Raw genomic sequence first — 18,349 nt, 5'->3', positions numbered from 1 at the left:
CCTGGGACAGTCAAGGCTGAGGCATATTTGCCAGCACTTCTGGGCCCACAGGCCTTGAGTCTAACTAACCCTGAAGGTTCTTCACCCTTCTCCTTAACTGCTGGTATTTCCTAAGACTTTGAAACTTTCCCTTCCTTCTCTCTGTACCTGGGGTGGGGGGTGGGGATCACCTCCTCTCCTCCCAGGGCTCCAATGATTAGCCTCATGTACATTCCTGAGCTCCTGAAGCTCTAGACCTGTGTTTCCAGACATGCCCAGCTGTCTACGGCCATACCACACTGAACGCGCCCGATCTCGTCTGATCTCGGAAGCTAAGCAGGGTCGGGCCTGGTTAGTACTTGGATGGCAGACATGCCCAGCTGGCTCCAGCAGGGGGATGCATGGGTACCACAAAGTCTATGTGTCCACACTGAGCTCAGTCTGCCCCGCCTTAAACCGAGCTACCGTGTGCTCCTGTATCCAAACTGATAATGTCACAAGCCAACGCGGCCACCTAGGCTGGAAACCTCACCCTGGGCTCCCTGGCCATAACTCCCTACTCCCCCATGGGGCAGACCATAAAATCTGCTCTTTGCCTCCTCATTCTTCCTCCCATCAATCTTACTGGGACAAGAGTCAGAAAGAACCTGAACAGAAATCTTGGTTGTATCTCTCTCTAATCATTTGGGCAAATGACAGCCTCTAAGCCTCAATTTCCTTATCTGTAAAATGGAAATAAACAGTGCCTCCTTCATCAAGTGCAAACTCAGTGAGTTCACGAATAGCACTCTTAGCACAGCATCTGGTCCATAGTTCCCTACTGTTATACTGTCATCTGAACACAGATCTCAAGTTCCTTTCCTGCCTACATCCTTCTGTAACTCCTCACCGAGCCAACTACAAGGCCATTCACAATCCACCTCTTGTATATTTGTCCACCTCCACATCTTTTATCATTTCCTTCAAACGTCTCCATATTCCAACCAAATCAAATACCCTTTCCTGGAGCTTAATGTCTTTGCGCTATGCTTTGTGATTTACTGTCTACATCATTAACTCCTACACATCCCTCAAGACCCAGATAAAACATTACCTCCTTTGTAAATTCCTATTTCCTATTCCCAAATGGTCCCCCCCCCCACAATGCTTCCTATGTTATCTTGTTAAAGTATATTTGAAAACAAGAGTGGCATATCACATAATAGTACATGTGGAAAATAGTCAAAAGAAAGAAAAAAAATTTTTTTAATTATCATGCTCTGATCCTTTAAGGGTCACTGTTTCTGTACCACTCTGTATTAATATAAAATTCTATTGAGGGAGCCCTACATATGTACCTCTCTTGTGGTCTGTACATAGTAAAATAACCATCTGTTTATATCTGTCACCCTGAAGGAAGAATCTGGCAAGGCACCCGGTCAAGAGAGTTCGCTGAAAAGGACCTCAAGCCTTTGTGGTGGACCCTCGGAAGGAGGCCTGTCTCTATTCCAGTGAGCTGGTGCCACCTTCCATCCAGTGAATACCAGGAATAAGCCTGGGTGCCCTCGTTGACTCTGGCTTTGCTCTGCTCCCCTCTCACCCCCTAACCCCCGTCATTATTTCTAATCCAGAAAAGCAAGTACCTTTGTGGGAAGAGGGGCTACCAATCTCATTACAATTACCCTTGTCCCAGAACTACTAAGCTACTTTGCTCCCACAAAGCTATTTCAGCCCCAGGGACAGCACGGCAGTCCCTCAAGACAGAGGGGGAGTTTTGACTGAAGGCTGCCTTCTCATCAGACTGGATGGAGATGCTGAGGGAGGGAGAGCTGGGGTACAGGATGCCACAGGGTTGACTGATGGGAAGGAGGTCTGGTTTGTCAGGCATCCCAGCCTCAAAGAGAGAGAAAGGACAGGGACTAGGGAGTGAGAGGGTGGGAAGGCAGGCCGTGGAAGCCAGGACCGACACGCCAGGTACAGGGACCCTCCTATGCCTCATCGCCTTTGACTCCAACAGAGAAAGAAGTGTAACTTTCAGAAAGCAAAGGGAAGAAGCTGACTAAACACCACAACACAGACCCAGGCCGAGCCCAACACCTCCCCACATCTATCCATTTGGTCTTGAAAGTATTTCATAGCTGTTTCATGCTCCACCAGTTGAAGACTGGTGTGCCAACCCTGACACCCGGAGAGGGGACGTACTGAGAGTCCTGACACGTTCCTGAAGCATCCCTCCCCCGCATATAAACACCACCCGCGTGTGTCAGTGGGTAAATTCCAGCAGCTGTCTGGGTCTCTTGCACACGCGCACCACACACGCCTGAGTGCCAGGGCTGGGATGCAGGGCACTGCAGCAAACTGCCTCTCAGCACCCTCTGGCCCAAGCATCATCACGGCACCAAGGCCCAGAAGTACAGGCTCCCGGGAAGAGACGAAGGATGGAGTCCAGCTCCCAGCAGCCAGCCACTCCCAGAGCTCTTCCAGGGCTGGTCCGGCTCAGGCCTCACCCCACCCCCACCCCCTCAGCAAGAGCCTAGAGTTGAAGGGGCCTATTGTTGGGGCCTGGAGGTGGGGTGGGGAATGAAGCCAGAGCTGTGAACTGGAGAGCATTTACTCTGAGAGTGGGATTGCTCATCCCCCTGGGACCATGTCCACACCAGAACCCCAGGAACTAGGAATATCCAGTGCAGGGTGGACTGCTGAACTGGGAGAGGAGGAGTCCAGAGGTGGGAGGGAGAGAAATGTCAGGGACTACAAGGTATTTTAAGATACCCTAAATCCCACCCATTTTAGCCATAAAGAAACTGAGACCCGGAAAGGGAAGGGCCATGCCAGGTCTCAGGCACCTTAGAAGTTGTCATAGGGACTGGATCCCTAGGAGTCAGGGGAGATCAACAGTTCAGAGCAGTGGTGATTCCCTTCTAGCCATGAAGGGGCAGCCTTGCCAAGGTTGGGGGCCTGGCAGAGACAGCATCCAGGCAGAGACAGGCAGAGACAGGAAGAACCCGGAGTTCTCACCTCCAGCAGAAGCCCGTGGCTCCCAGAACCTAGAGATGCCGAAGGAGGCCCAGACCAGACTTCTCAACACCCGCCCCCTACAGTCACTCACCACACACCCACTATGTGCTCACCCTGTGCTAGGTTTGGGGGAGTATGAAGGAGAAGTCACAACCCGGGTCCTCAAAAAGACACTGTGTGCAAGTTCTTTACTAAAAGCTTTTATTTTTTATTGCCTGAATAACCTTCCCCCTTACTACCCTACATTATCCCAGTTTTACAGATGAGGAAACTGAGGCTCTGGGGACATGACCAGGGTCACGCAGGGAGTAACAGGTGCACCAGAATTCAGTCCATATACAACCGGACACCAAACAGCTTGGTTGGAGGACTGGGGCTCATGGAGGGCAGGACTGGAATCCTATTTGTTTATATTTAACTGAATGAGTTCACAGATCCTGCGAAGAAGTTTAAAGAGGGGACAGAGGTTTCAGGAAAAGACGGATGGCACACATGTGTGTAATTCCACTTCTTCCCGAAGCCCTACTGAGGTGGCAATTGTCAAAAGAGAAACCTTCTGAATGGCAAAAGTCCCTAAGGACAGGGAGAAGAGCAGAGGAGAAAAACCACAACAAAGCTTTAGAAGTCAGAAAGCAGATGAGCTAGTGGCTACAGGGAGCAGACCTGAGAAAATCCCCAATCTCAGGGTGAAAAGTGCCTGATTGCCCCCCACAGAATCCTCAGAAGACCTGGGCACTAGCGGCCCCAGAAACCTCTAGAAGAAGAACAGGAGACAGAGAGAAGTGCTAAAAATACACAGGATTAGTTAAAAGCTGTTTAAGAAGCAGTAAGACCCCTCTGGACTCCCTCCCCAGTACGAAGCCACTGGGTGGCTGCCCTGGTACCACCCAGCAAAATCGGGACTTTCCTTCAGAGGTAAACTGCAAGTCTCCGACTGGCACAGCAGGTTTGGCTGAGAACTGGGTGTCGTAGCCCCAAAAAGGAAAGCACACATAGATATGGCGATTCTAGTTACGCTTCTCCATTCCCTCCAGCAACATGCAGCCAGGCCTCCATCCCCAAGCAGAAGACAGGGGTATCCTTTCTGGGGACTCTGATCAGGCAAGAAAGATACAAAGAAACCAACACTGGGAGTCCCCCTCAAACTGTCCAGCCAGGTCACCATACAAAGAAGCTCTGTCAATAAGACCACCCAGTGCTTTGTAGTCAAGAGCAGAGGACAAAAAAATTTTCAGACACCCAAGCAAAGCTTCTAACACGGAAGTAAATAAAACACAGAAAAAAGGAACTGAGAAGAAACAGACTACACAAGAGAAGAAAATTTTTGACAGAAAATGCTCATTAATATCCTGAGAGAGACAAGATGTTTTATCTTGTCTTCTTAAATAAAACAAGAAGAGGGTATTATTTTTTTTAAAACAAGGGGAATAAAAAATTACAAACAGGACAGGAGACATAAAAAATTCAACAGACCCATCACCACTCCTCCCAGCAGTCTTGCCCTGCAGTAGGTGCTTATAAATTTGCTCAACAGATCTATTTGCAAATCTATTTGTTGAATAAATAGTTGAGGTACTATTTCCCAAACTTTAATGCCCATAGAGATCACCTGAGGAATCTTGTTAAAATGCAGATTCAGATTCCACAGATATTGGGTAGGGTCTAAGTTCTGCATTTCTAACAAGCTCCCAGTGATAATGTGCTCATCCTTAGTCTACACTCTGAGAAGCAAGGGTCTCTGCTAAACTCTGGAGCAGTGGTTCTCTGCACTAGCTGTGTATTAAAAAATCACCTGGTGGGTAGGAATGTGTCAATGTATGGGTCCCACCCACTGAGATTCTAAACTTGGTCTAAGTGAGATTTAGGCACCATATCTTTAAGTTTCTTCAGATGAATCCAGACAGGGGTTAAGAACTGCTGCTCTGGAGAAAGCCTATAATTGTGCTAATCATTGGTCCTGGCCAGAACATTCGTGTTTTCAAATATTCTCCCCAACTGACCCTGACCACTCTCAGAAGGCTCTTCTCATCATGGCCATGAACACCAGTTTATAGGACTACTTACAATACAGATGATAATTCTTTTTTTTTTTTTTGGGGGGCGCCGCGCGGGATCCCCTGCCAGCAGGGGCTGCTCCCCTGGGGGCCCGGAGCCGCGCGCGCCCCCTGATGATAATTCTTAACACTAAATCCTATTATTGTCAGTGGATGGAAAAATCATTCTACTAAATTTCTAAGAAATTCATTCTGAAAATTTCTTCCTTAGATTCACACACTTCTCTTAATTTTTCTAATTTTAAAAAATCTGAGTCTTAAAATGTTAGCAAATTAAGTCCTTTTTTTTAAAAAAAAAAAAAAAGGTGTTTTTTTTTGTTTGTTTTTTAGTGAAATATGGGTATTTCCCGAGCCAAAAACCCTAACCCATCCTTCCAATGTTTCTATTAAAACTTACAGTGAATTTAGTAGTTTTCTGTCTATCTCATCCAGGCCATGGGATAAAATAACATCAACAGACATTTTCTGCTATCAAAATTGCTAAAATCACAACAGAAGGGATGGAGGAAAAAGTACAGGGAATTGCCACAATGTAGAGCAAAAGTCCACACCAAATAATTAAAGAATATTGACGATGAAGAAAAGACGCTATAAACTTCTGGGCAAGGGGACAAAACAAGGACTGGGAATGACTTTAGACATCAATGTTAACTCCAGAACTTAACAGCAATGTTTTTAAGATTTCAGAGCAATTGCCAGCCTAAAAGTGAAAGTCGCTCAGTCATGTCCAACTCTTTGCGACCCCATGGACTGTATGCGACCCCATGGACTATACAGTCCATGGAATTCTTCAGGCCAGAATACTGGAGTAGGTAGCCTTTCCCTTCTCCAGGGGATCTTCCCAACCAGGGATCGAACCTAGGTCTTCCAAATTGCAGGCGGATTCTTTACCAGCTGAGCACAAGGGAAGCCCAAGAATACTGGAGTGGGTAGCCTATCCCTTCTTCAGCAGATCTTCCCAACCCTGGAATTGAACTGGGGTCTCCTACATTGCAGGCAGATTCTTTACCAACTGAGCTATCAGGGAAGCCCATTTCCAGCCTAGATTTCTATATTCAGTAATTAAGTGACTTGAGTATCAGACTGGCAAGGTCTCAGAATAATCTACCACTCTTTTACCCTCCTCTTGGGAAACTATTGAACGATGTGCTATACCAAACTAGAGAACAAACCAACAAAGGGGAAGATAGGAAGTGGGACACAACACAGAAAGGCAGTGATGGAAATGCCCAGGATACTGAAAGGGAGAGCCCAGCAGGACAGCTAAGCATCAGTGATAGAGAACAACTAATCCATGCCGTCAGAGCACAAGGTCTGAAAGAGACTTCTTCAGAAAGGTGAATTTGATAGAATTCTTAACAGAATTGACATCCTGAGAAATTTAGACAGCTAGTGGAGAGTCTAACTGAAAGGTACATAGAAAACTAAGCAAACAAGAAAAGTCAACTCCAGGAAAAACAAAAAAGTGTGCAGGAAAAGAAAAGTCACAGTTTACTACATCATACCATAAACAATGAACAGCAGATTGAAGAAAAAATGAGATACATCCACAGTGGATGGACTGGAAGATGGGAAGAGTAGAGGGTGGTAATAAGAGAATTAAAGTAAAGTCCCCATATTTGGCCAAGACAGAACAATATAGATCAAACTTACCCTCCTGACAGAAACAACAGAAAAATGGACAAAATATACAAAATGGTTTTGAAGGCACTGTATATCAAGATACAAAGACCAGTGATATCTAGGAGACAGCAAACAGCGGAAGTCAGCCCTATAGTTGAGTTTCCAGGCTACAGTACAGGGAACTAAAAGCCCACAGATTCAAGAAGCTCAATGACTTAAACACAAGACACAAGAAGAAAACTATATCATTGCACATCATAACCAAATTGCTCCAAGTCAGTGATAACATCTCAAAAAGTAGTTGGGAAAGGCAAGGGAGACATGCTACATACAGGGAACAAAGATGACAACAAATTTCTGCCTTCAAGAAATTACTTGCAGAAAACAATGGAAATGAGAGAACAGAGGCACTATATCATTAAAGACTAAATAAACTGTTTAAATATATAAAAGCTGAAAGAATTCAATATCAGCAGACCTGCACTACAATAAATGTTAAAAGAAATCCTTCAGACAGAAGAAAAATAATACCACATAGAAACGTGTGTGTGTAAAAGTTGCTCAGTCATGTCCAACTCTGTGCAACCCCATGGACTGTTGCCTACCAGGCTCCTCTATCCACAGGATTCCCCAGGCAAGAATACTAGATTGGGCTGCCACTTCCTTCTCCAATATAGAACCATAGATTTTTGCAAAGAAATGAATAGCACTGGAAATGGCAACTACATGGTTAAATAGTTAACATATTTTTCTTACTGTTCAAAATACTTTAAAAGATAAATTATCTGTTTAAACAAATATTTTACCACTGCTGCATGGGTGCTGTCACATGCATAAATAAAAGTTTTTATAATAATTGCATAAAAGAAAGAAAAAGTGAAAATGTACTATTTTATGGTTCTTACATCACTTGAAGGCAGACTATATATAATAAATTAAAGATGTATATCATGAATCCTGCAGACATTACAAGGAAAGAAAACTATCCTCATAAAAATAGATGCAAAAAATCTTAACAAATTCTTTAGAAAACAGAATTCAACAATAGAAAGAATAATCATCATGACCCAATGGAGCTTGTCTCAGGAATGCAAGGTTGATTTAGCATTTGAAAAAAATTAATGCATTACAATTCCACACATTAACTAAAAAAGAAAATCTTATGATCATTTTGATAAACACAGAAAAAGACATTTGACAAAATCCAACATCCATTTCTATGGATTTTCTATTAAAAATCCCAGTAAAATAAGAATAGAAGGGAGCTTCTTCAAACTGATAAAGATCATACATGAAAAACTTAAACTATTCATAATGGTGAAATACTGAACACTTTCCCCTGAAGATCAGGAACAATATATCTAATCTTCCACTTAATATTATACCAGAGGATTAGCCAGTGCAATCGGGCAAGAAAAAGAAATAACAGACATGAAGATCAGAAAAGAAGAAGTAAAACTGCCTGTGCTAGCAGATGACATGACAGTCTATGTATAAAATCCAGTGGAAGATACAAAAAAGCTACTAGAACAAGTCTGTTTAGCAAGGTGGGAAGATATGAGTATATAATATTCAGAAGTAAAAAATTGGAAATTGAAATTTAAAAAACAACACCATCTTACACCAACATTGTTGGCAATAGCAAAAGGTTGTAGTAATCATTGATTGATGAATAAATGAAATGCAATATAGTCATACAATGGATGACTATTCAGCCTTAAAAGAAAAAATTCTGACATGCTACAACATGGATTAACCTTGAATACATTATGATAAGTCAAAAAAGTCACTCACAAAAGGACAAATACTGTATGACATATTTAGAGTAGTCAAATTCACAGAGACAGAAAGTAGAATGTGATTGCCAGGGGCTGAGGTAGAAGGAGGAATACAGAGGTTGATTAATAGGTACAGAGTTTCAGTTTTGCAAGATAAAAAAAAGTTCTGGAGATGGATGACAGCAATAGTTGCACAACATAAATGTACCTAACCCTACTGAACTATACACTTAAAAATGGTTAACATAAGCTTTGCGCAGTGGCAGTATCGTAGCCAATGAGGTTTATCCGAGGCGCGATTATTGCTAATTGAAAACTTTTCCCAATACCCCGCCGTGACGACTTGAAATATAGTCGGCATTGGCAATTTTTGACAGTCTCTACGGAGACTGAATAAAAAAAAAAAAAAATGGTTAACATGGTAAATTTTCTGTTGTGTATATTTTACCACAATTAAGGTAGGTAAGTTTTTAAACAAAATGCTGAATTCCATTAAAAATGCCATTTATAACAACATCAAAAATATGCAATACTTAAGGATATATCTGACAAAAGATTTAAAAGGTTGTACACTGTAAACTAAAAAACATTGGTGAAATTCTTAAAAGTCTAAATAAATACAGAGGTACACGTTGTGCATGGGTCAGGTTCAATATTCTAAGCTAGCAATTCTAAATAAACAGAAATATACATTGTTCATTGGTCAGGTTCAATATTGCTAAGATAGCAATTCTCCCCAAATTGATCTATAGAGTCAATGCAATTCCAGCAGGCTATTTTGTAGAAATTAACAAACGGTTCTAAAATACAAATGTACAACAGACCTAAAATAACTGCAGCAATTCTGAAAAGGAAGAACGAAGTTCAAGATCTTTCCGTGATTTCAAGACTTACAATAAAATCTAGTGATCGAGAAAAGTTAGATCAATGGAACAAAACAAAGTGCACAATCAGATCTATACATACACAACTGATTTTCAATAAAGGTACAAAGACAACTCCATGGAGAAACAAGTCTATTCAAAAAATTCTGGTGAACAATTGGACCTCCACATGCAAAAAACTGAACACCCTGCACCATATACTAACCCAAGAATTAAACCCAAATAGACCATAGACCTAAATGTAAAATCCGTAACTATAAAAGTTATAGGGGAAAACCATCATGCTTTCGGTTAGGCAAAGAGTTCTTAAGACACCAAAAGCAAAATCCATAAGAGAACACGTTGGTAAATTGAGGTTCATTAAAATTTAAAACTTCAGCTCTCTGAACGACACAGTGAGGAGAATCAAAATGCAAACCAAAGCCTGGAAGAAAATATTTTCAAATCATATATCCCAAAAAGGTTTGAACCCAGAATACAAAAGAACTCCCAAAACTTAGAACAGAAAAGAAACCCACACAATTAAAAAATGGGTAAGCAATTTGAACAGACACATCACCAAAGATAAACAGATGGCAAATAAGCACGTGAAAAGATGCTCAACATTAGTCATCACATAAACACAAATTAAAACCAAAACGAGATACCATTACAGACCTATTAATGTGTCTAAATTTAAAGAGACTGACAAATGCTGACAAGGTAGCAAACTAGAACTTTCATACACAGTTGGTGGGGATGTAAAATGGTACAACCACTCTGGAAAGCAGTCTGGCACTTTGTTAAAAAATGAAATGTACATCTACCATATGCTCCAACTATTCCAGTCCTAAAGATTTATCCAAGAGAAATAAAAGTATATGTCCATACAAAGACTTATACGAATGCTCATAGTAGTTTTACTGTAATAACCAAAAACTGAAAACAACCCATCAGGAGGTTAATGGATAGAGAGACTGTGGTATGCCCATACAAAGGAATACTACTCAGCAATAAAAAGGAATAAGCAATTGATACACACAAGAACATGGATGAATCTCAAAATAATTATGCTGACTTAAAGAAAGCCAAGTCAGAGCAAACAAACAAAAATACTGTATGATTCCATTTTACATAAATTTTAGGTAATGTGAACTAATGTGTAGGAACAGAAAGCAGACCACTGTTACCTAGGGAAGGGGGATGGCAAAGAAGGGGTAGGATGAATGGATTACAAAGGGGTACAAAAAACTTTTTGAGCGGAGTTTGGAAATAATGGGTATGTTCATTATCTTGATTGTGGTGGTAGTTTTACAGGTATATACAAATGTTAAAACTTATTAAATTATGTTTTAAATATGTTCCAATAAATATGTTCCAATATGTTCCTCAATAAAGCTGTTAAAAAAAATGAAAAAGCACTTCGTCTTCCAGAATAAAACACAGGGCAGGGGAATAATCATGGACTTCAGGGACACAGGAAAAGGTCTGGGAGTGCCAATCCCTCCTACTTAATGTCCACTCCCATGGCTCCTAGGAAGGTGGACGCTAGGGTGGCAAAGGGTCTGAGCCCTCTGCGCTGAGGACACTGTTGGGAAAACAGCAGCCCCCCTTATAGAGGAGGAAACTGAAGCCCAGAGACATCATCTTGCCTCAGAGGGTTACACAGCTAGTAAATGGTTTAAACCCAGACTTGCCGAAGACCTCTTTCTCTTCATCTACCACAAATTCAAGAATCAACCTGAGAAAGGGTAAAGGTGTGAGCTTGTGTGTCTGTTTAGAACAATTCTCTCCACTGAAACCAGAGAGCCAGAACCAGTCTGGCCATCCCCAAAGAGCCAGACACCTTGGACACAGCAGCTGAACTTCCGGTGCCTGAGGGTCTGTGGTGGCAGGATGGCAGGCAGGCGTGGGATGAAGCTGACAGTCAAGTTTGGGTTTGCAAGGGGAGCAGGCTAACCGGCTCCTCCAGCGGAGTCCCAGCAGCTGCCTGCCGAGGACGCCACCACCACTCCCCACGCCCGACAGAAAAGGACTATCTCCACCCAGTCCGGTTGGGACAGGGGTTCTGGGGGCCATCTGACTCAGAGCCACTCCCTGGGCTGGGGCAGAGATGGGTCTTGGCGACAGTCCTGAGACAGGCAGCAATTCTGCACCCACCTCCGCCTGAGGGCTAAAGAAGCAAGAACCCACACAGTGCCAGGTAAGAGATGAGCATCCTTAAGAGGACGAGACCAGCAGATGAACCACCAAGTCCCTATGGGGCAGGAATGAACAGCCTGGCACCCAGACCATGAGGGAGTCAAGAGGAAGTCAAATTTAGCCCCCACCTCTGCAAGCCCTACCTCTAAGCCGGGCTGGAAGCTGACCCTGGCTGGTACAGAACTCATGATGCCACAGCTCAGCTGCTCACCTGTCCACCTCCTTGGGGCGGGGCTAAGATCTGGGCCACACAGGATGCCCCAAGTCCAAGGATGCAGATATCCCTCCTCTCCCTCATTTTCAGACTGGGGTCCTGAGAGCCCACACGGAGACAGGGCCTCACCAGTGGCTCTCCACCCTCCTGCCCACTATTTATCCTTGGCTCTGGGCCCTCACTATTAATCAAATGTGACAAGAAGGTGTGGCGGGAGCAGGTCAGGCTCGTGCCCAAGTCACTGGTTGCCACACTCATCTCAGCTCACATGGCTACAGTTACAAGATAAGGTCCTGTCCTTGCAATGCTGCCCCTTCCCTTTTTTGGAATGTGATTTGAGGACGTGAGACAGCCTGTGCTGACTGCACCGCCCCAGCTAGGGCATGAAGCACCCCTACCTCCACCGGTGTGGCTGAGGATGGGCGGGGGGGGGGGGGGGGGGGGGGGGGGGGGGGAGGCGGGCGCTGATTACTTCCTCTGCAACCTCACCCTAGGGCTACCCCTCTCTTTCTTCTGCCCAGGCCTGGCAGCCGCCCAGACAGTCTCACCGCCAGTCTAGACTCTAAGGAAATGTCCCATCACTCCAGTTGGCACAAACAGTGCTGGGGGGAGGGGCCCTGCCTTGCCGTTAAAAACTGCACTGTTTGGGTCCTCTCCAGGTTTAAACACGGGGAATGAAAAAAAGGCAGTTCGGAGACCACGCTCTCCTGCGATAACTGCAGCCCCCTCCTTCCAAACACATCAATTCCAATTGAGAACAGAACTGGGCTTCCTTACCTGCTGCCTTCCACTGGCTCACTGCAGACACTGCTTCTAGGATGTCCCAGCCGAGGTGGCAGAAAAGGACCCAGCAGGACACTGCTTGCTACCGGGCAGTGGTTTCCAACGCCCCCAGGTTCACGGTGCTCTTCTGCTCCCCTCTCCCCAAACCCCTACATTATGCGCTCACCTCGACCCCGGCCCGGCCCGGCCCGGCCCTGGTGCCGAGCAGCCAGCCCGTGGGTTACCACCTCCTCCTCCGCCTGCGCCTCCGGAGCCTGTGCCCCTCAGGGGGCCCCTCCCCCTCCTGGGACCCCTTCCCGTCCAGGTAGGTTTCCTGGACAGCCCGCACCACCTGTCCCTCCTGTACCCCAGGCAGCCAATTCGCTTCCTGCACCCCCAGACGTCCCTCCCCCTCAGGCCCCCGGGGCCCCACTGGCCGGGCCCTCCCCAGCAGTTCGAGTCTCTTGCGACGGGCCGGGACCGCTCCCAGGACCACCGCCTCCCGTCTGAGGTGCCCGCAGCTCTCCCAGTACGGCTCCCCGGAACTTTCGAGCTCGTCTCTGCGCTCCCAAGAGCCCTGCCCGAGCTCGGACAGCTGCTCGGGCTGCTGCAGCAGCCGGCGTGGGCTCCCCTCCCCCCGTTCCTGCACCCCGGTGCGGGCCTCCCCACGCTCCTGCACTGCGGGGCTACCTTCCCCTTTCTCCTGGTGCTGCTTGCGGGGCCCCAGCCCCTCCTCCTGCACCACCGGCCAGCCCGCGGAGCCAGTCCACGGCGGCGGGCGCCTCCAGTCCGCGCCGTCCGGCGGCCCCCACACCACCCCCAGACTGGGCTCGTGGCCCCGGCCACCCCGCTCCTGCACCCCCGGGCCCACCCCGCCCTCCTCCTGCACCGCCGGACCCACGCCCCCCTGCTCCTCCACGCCGAGCTTCAGCCCGCGAAGCTGCTGCGGGCCCCAGCTGAGAACCCCGACCCGCTGCGGCTGCTGCTCCGGCAGCCCTGGGCTGAGCCCGCCGCGCTCTTCCTGCACAACTCCCCGCCTGGGGCCCCCAGCCGGCACTGCCCAACGCACTCGCCTGCCCCCCAGAGGCCGCGCGGTCCCGCCCCTCCAGATGGTGCTGTCCTCTGCGCCCGCTCACACCGCCCCCCGCCCGGCTGCTTCCGCCCCGTCCCCCAGGGGAGGGGGCTGCGGGGTAGCGTCCCCTCCCGCTCCGTCCCCAGTCCCGGTCCCGGCTCCCCGCCCTCGCTCCTGGGCGTCGAGGTCCGCCCGCCGGGCGCCGCGCCCTGCGCCGGCCCCCGCAGGTGCTGCGGCCCAGCGCGCCGGCCCGAGAGCCAGGAGCGCCCGCCCTCCCGCCGGAGTTCCTGGAGCCCGCCTGCGCCTGCGCCGCCCCAGGGGGCGGGGCCCGGCGGGATTAACCCGCCCCTTTAAGGGGCCCGGTCCTATTTACTCCTCCCTCTCCCTCTTCCTTCAAACCGGCTACCACTCCCCCTTCATCCCACCAGAGGAGCTGCTTGCGCCTTCTGGTGGAGCCAAAGGGAGAAGACGTGAAGCAGAAGGTAGAGAGTTCTCACTGAGCCGGTGTAGTCAACAGGGCCCAGTGGAGGAGCATTGAAATAGGAGCCTCGAATTCTAAGCAGCAGTTCAGCTGCTCCCCCGACTTACCATGTAGTTTAAAAAAAAAAAAAAAATCACCACTTCCTCCTGGCCTCAGTTGCTTCGTTTCTGAAATTAAGAGGCTGAATTGGGAAGTTTCCAAGGTTCCAATCCAGTGAGTGTTTGACTGCAGAGAGGGAGTCTAATCCTAATCTCTCATCAGCAGCCCAGAGGCCAAACTGGACCGTCTCAACCCTTTCCCTGGGTCTAAGGGGGAGCTGGGCTCAGGCCTGTGACACTTCTTGCTAGAGGAGTACAAGCAGAAAGAGCTCCAGGCAAAGGGGGGCTTCCTCCCTCCCACTGCTCCCTCCTGGGCCTGCACCTCGAAAGGAGGAGAAAATTCAGAGCTCTTTTTTCCCAGTGACAGTGCAGCCTGCCTAACCCAGCCCCAGGCAGCCTTGGGGGGTGAGGCTTAGAACCCGAAGACGTAGGGCAGTTGGCCCTGTTACTGACTGTACTTCATCTATAAAATGTGTATAGTAATCAAACAACTCCAGACAGAACTGCCCCAAGGATCAGACAGCAGAGAACTCTGTAAAGGTGTCTTCTCTGCGCCCCTATTCGCCGGCATTGGGCCCAAGGGATCTGGTCTGAGGACAGTGGGGTAATGAGAAGGGCTGGGTTCTAGACGGCTATGGGGGGCTCGACTGGGTGGATTTGGGTCATGGCGTCTTGCCCTGTGAGGTGAGCAGGACAACTTCCTACTAAATCATTCGATACCAGTGTCTGTAAGGTTTGCCCTTTGCCATGGAGCCAGGGCCACAGAGCAGGAAGGTGAACGCACCCAACCTGGGCCGAGACAGGGTGTAGGGCACGCAGGACGTCACAGGTGATAGAAATGAGGCTGTACACAATTAAGCAACAGCTGGTAGTAGTGAAGCCAGGATTCAAATCCAATTTTCTGACTCCCAAGTCTGCTCTGAGCCAATAAGGCACAACAAAGCAACACCAAACCCAGGAACTTTGGGAAGCATCAAGTCTGACTAGGTTTGGAGGATCAGTAGATGCAAACAGCTGATTTGGAGCAAGTTTTTCTGCTGATAAATCAAGCTCAAAATTAAACAAGGCAAGGGGTCAAAGCACCTACATACTAGATGGTCCTGCTGATTCTCTTAGGGGAGCCCAACTCCCCATTATCCCATCTCCCCTCCAGTTGCTCTCAGGAGCCAGACCCTGGTGTCCCCTCTGGTGTCCATAGTGCAGGGTTACCTGGACCGTTAGGCTCACAGAAAAGAGATCTCCTGCTCCCCACCCCCATCCTGCCCAGTCCCAACTCCTGGACTGTCCCCACCACCACGTTGAGCAGTGGGGGCTGTGATGGGAATTGTCTCAGAGGATGGCTCCTTCTCTGCATTGTCTGATGACTCTGGTACTAGTGGCCAGGGAGTCTCCTCTGCCCCAAGTGGACTGACACCATAATGGAGTAAATGAGACAGGCTAGAAGCACAAGGTTCAGGAGACTCAGGAGGTGGCTGCAGAGATAACGCCAGCCCTCCTATGTGCCTGTGCCAGTCTCTTCCCAGAACTGGAACCTGAAGAGAGCTGCCCAGAGCAGAGTGACTGCAGGGAGAAGGGCTTGTCGGGTCTAGTTCTAAGCAGAGGCGGCCCAGGCTGCTTGAGGGAGGCTTGTGGCACTGCCCTTAAGAAGGCTTGAGACGGTTGCACGCAGGGTAAGCAGGAGGGCAAGGAAGACAGCCTGTCTCATACCTGTAAGCAGGTGCTCAGCCAAGAGTGGTGGATGCTGCCGAGTTATTGGGCTGAAGGTTTTTCTTTGGTTCTGTTTTGTTTTTAAAAATAGAGCAATGTTTTTGAAACTCCTGTTGCAACCTAATAGTAGCTGAACTGAATTTAGTGTTTTAATTGGCTTTTTTTTAATGAGAAGACAGTAATAGAAAATCTCAGAATGTAATTTTTTTCTAACTGTTCACTGAGTCATAACATGTATCCGGAGAAATGCAAAGATTTTGGTTTTACAAAGTGTGTATACCCAGGACTGAGATCAAGAAACACCACAATCAGGATTTGTAAGTACCCCCAAATATAAGTTTTAAAAGAAACTTTGTTATATTAATCTTCAAGCATGCCCTTCATATTCATGATTTACTTTTAACTTTCTGACAACCCTATCCTGCCACTACCCCAACATAAACTCCATAATAACAGGAAGTTTTGCCTGGGAACAGACTGGCACAGGCACCCAGAACAATGCCAAGTATACAGTAGGTGCCAGGAATACCTATTGAATGGATTAGAGTCCATCACAGATAGTGTAACCAACCAGATAGTGTAACCCGATGGGGCCTTCCCAGGATAGACACCCCCCTACCTGCCCCACCATATCTTCTGCCTGCCTCTTGTCTGTAGAAAAACTTTAGCCTCTTAGGCCTTCCCCAAGGAAGGCCTAAATTTAATCAGAGGTGAGAAAATGCAGAAAGCATAACAGCCAAGTCAAAACAAAGCCACGACGAAACAATAATACTTTAGCCGTTAAAGTCAAGAACCTTTAGTTCCTTCTCAAGGGCTATAGATAATATCCTGAGCCATTTCCTTTGAGCTGTTTGGCAGATACTGAAACCCCCGCTTGGTGGAATAAGTTAGCTGTGTGCTGCCCATAAGCATGTAGACCCCAGACCAATTGGAACCAGCAGGGTGGTGATGTTGACTCCCAATTACATCCCTCAATCTCCCCTTCCTCACTCTGTCTTTAAAAAGTTTTCCTGGAGCCATCAGGGAGTTGGTTCCTAGCTGTTGGAACCTAATTGGAACTCTAGCTGCCTGGACTCACTGCGTGGTGTACTGCAATGAATGCTGCACTTTTCTTGATCACAAGAAAGTTGATTAGCTGTGCACAAGTGAACGAATCCAAGTTTGGTTCAGTAAGAGTAATAGAAGTATTTTAATGATATTTTAATTTCATTATATACACATGTGTGTGCTGTACACCCTGCTATAAAATGTGTTTCTCTCTGTAGGTCAGAGGCAAAAACTTCTGAAGGCAAGTGCTCCAACTTGAGAAAGTTGGGGAGGCTGTGGTTCCAGCCAGGGCGATGAGCATGGATGAAGTGAAACAGTATGCTAACTTGACCAGTGCTTCTCAAACAGGTTATGATTCAGCAAGTTGGGAAGGGGATGCTGAGATTCTGTATTTCTTTCAGGCTCCTACTCTTGGGTAGTGACTTGAACCCAGAGATTCTCCATACGGCCGCACGTAAGAATCACGTGGGAAGGGCTTTTAAAAACTCTGCTGCCTAAGTTCCACCCAAGAACAATTAAATTTGAATCTCCAGGGTGGGGCTCAGCAGCCATTGGTTTTAAAAGTTCACCATGTGCAAATAGAAACAGTGGGTGCTGGTTCTCTGGAGTACCTCCAGTGCCTGAGATGAGGTGGGAGGGAAGTGAGGTGTGGGGTTAGGACAGATCTCTGAGCAAACGATGCAGTATGACAAAGGGCAGAGACTTCTTAGTCAGGAATGGACCATTTGCCCCTTAGTGGAGCTTTTAGAGAGGGATTTCTAAAAGGAATTCTTTGGCATGGGGCTATATGTTAACCCAGGTCACGTCTTCCCAGGACCGAGAACGGGCAATGCCTTCGTCTTATCGAGCAAGTCGGAACTCCTCAGAGCTGCTGGGGTGGCTGGGCTCACACGCCTCCAAACAGTTCAGACAGTTACTAGAGCAGTGGGAGGAGGTTCTGCCAGCTGCTCCCACGTGCCTGCACCTTCTGCCATGCTAGAGAAAGAGCCAGATGAGCCCAGAGCTTACAAGCCCTGGATCAACATAGACGATTCAGGATGAAGCGCCATAGTCCTGGTTTCTGACGCCCTCTGGTGGACACTTTGAGTTGAAGTCGGTAACCGACAAACGGACTAAGGTACACTTTTATTTATTATATAACTTTTAATACAATTTTTAAAGGTTACTTTTCACTTAAAATTAAATTACAAAACATTGGCTATATTCCCCATGTTGTACAATACATCCTTGAGCCTATCTTTACAGCCAATATTTGCTACCTCCCATTTCACCACCCCTATATTGCCCCCCATAACAACTACTTTGTTCTTCGTATCTGTGAGTCTGTTGGTTTTTTTTTTTGTTTTATTCACTAGTTTGTTGTTTTTATTTTAGATTCCACATATAAACAATATCATACAGTATTTATCTTTCTGTTTTTTTAATTAATTTAATTGGGGGATAATTACAATATTGTGATGGTTTTTGCCATA

The 18,349-nt window shown here is 47.0% G+C and overlaps 1 protein-coding gene and 1 non-coding gene across 3 annotated transcripts in view; one reads left to right on the top strand and one right to left on the bottom strand.

Moving 5' to 3' along the window:
• TNK2 (tyrosine kinase non receptor 2) overlaps positions 1-13,842 on the bottom strand; it is a 41,373-nt gene extending 27,531 nt beyond the window's left edge. For both annotated transcript variants that reach the window (XM_043874256.1, XM_043874255.1), the window contains exon 1: positions 12,488-13,842. The gene's annotated coding sequence lies outside the window, so the exon portion shown is untranslated. The remainder of the gene's footprint in view (positions 1-12,487) is intronic.
• Positions 8,680-8,820, top strand: LOC122676296. Its single transcript, XR_006335556.1, has one exon. It is a non-coding gene; the product is annotated as a U4 spliceosomal RNA (small nuclear RNA).
• Positions 13,843-18,349: the final 4,507 nt, after the last annotated feature.

This window comes from Cervus elaphus, chromosome 19, assembly GCF_910594005.1.
Source record: "Cervus elaphus chromosome 19, mCerEla1.1, whole genome shotgun sequence".
In the NCBI taxonomy this organism is placed as follows: domain Eukaryota; kingdom Metazoa; phylum Chordata; class Mammalia; order Artiodactyla; family Cervidae; genus Cervus; species Cervus elaphus.
Note: the sequence above shows the minus strand (reverse complement) of the source record. Positions and strands in the feature narration are given on the sequence as shown.